This window comes from Mustela nigripes, chromosome 6 (assembly GCF_022355385.1).
Source record: "Mustela nigripes isolate SB6536 chromosome 6, MUSNIG.SB6536, whole genome shotgun sequence".
NCBI classification, from domain to species: domain Eukaryota; kingdom Metazoa; phylum Chordata; class Mammalia; order Carnivora; family Mustelidae; genus Mustela; species Mustela nigripes.
Window position 1 is genome coordinate 21,052,866 of NC_081562.1, and position 1,427 is coordinate 21,054,292.

A 1,427-nucleotide genomic window follows, 5' to 3' on the forward strand; every position below is an offset into this window, starting at 1 on the left:
TGCGGTTTCATCTGAGCAATTTACTGAATTGCCTAGTGGAGTGTTCGACCTCTCTGGACTTGAATCATTGGTTTGTGATTATACACCTATATTCAGCAAAACAAAATCCCTGCAAATAACCCTTTTCCTTAGGCAAAGTTAAGAATCATCTACTTTTCCTTGAGCACATCTCTTTGGCGGGGATGGGGAGGGGGTATTGTGGGAAAAGTATGATGGATTTTAGCTCCTTCCCTAAGTAAAAAGAAAGGGTATAGATAAAAGCAGAGGAGGTTTAAAGACTAAGCTCTTTGCCACTCCAGTGTTCAGAGGTTAGAGAGGTGAGGAAGAATCAGGACAGGAGACCCAGAAGCAGTGACAGTAGGAAAATCACCAGCATGTGGTGCCTTGAAAGCCAAGTGAAGAAATTGTTGAAGTGGGGAATGATTGGCTGTGTTAAATGCTGCTCAAAGGTCAAAAAGATAAGGAGTGAAAATTGACAATTAGATTTAACAATACAGACATGGTTGGTGGCTTTCAAAAAAGCAGTTCCACTAGACTGGAGGAAGCAAGACCTATCTGCAGTGGGACACAGGCGAGGATAAAAGGTGAGAAAACGGAGAGAATGAGCATACATAACTCTTCGAAGGAAATTTACGTTAAAACATAAGCTGATCGTATAATTCACAATCCAAACTGGAACACATTTGAAAAGAGCACCATTAATAAGGCAAGATTTGATGAAGTAATAATTGAGTATAAACTGGAATGCCATTTCATGAAGGAAAAAAGAAAGAGGGTTCTAACTGAAAGGGAAGAGGGGTAGAAAAGTTGTGTGTGTGTGTGTGTTTAAGGAAGGGAGAAATAGTAGCTAATAGGAATGATCTGATAGGGGAAATTTATGTTTATTTTTTTATAATTAAAAAAATTTTAAAAATAAACATATGATGTATTATTAGCTCCAGGGGTACAAGTCTGTGAATGGCCAGGTTTACACACTTCACAGCACTCACCATAGCACATACCCTCCCCAATGTCCATAACCCCACCACCCTCTCCCTATCCCCCCTCCAACCCTCAGTTTGTTTTGTGAGATTAAGAGTCTCTTAGGGTTTGTTTCCCTCCCCATCCCATTTTGTTTCATTTGTTCTTTTCCTTCCCCCCAAATCCCCCACGTTGCATCTCCACTTCTGAGGGGAAGTTTTACGATGGAGGCAAAAAAAGACATTTTTGGAGAAATGTCTTTGAATAGGCAAGAGGGGATGGCATACGGTACAGAAGCACAATGACTGGTTTTAGCCAGTAGCACAGATAGAGTGCAGCGAAAATGGGGACAAATGCAGGTGAGTGAGGTGATGTCATGGGAGTTTGAAATTTTCTTATGTAGGTTTGTATTTTCTTATTAAAATAGGTGGTTATGTCATTAGCCAAGAGTGAGGATTAGGCAGGTG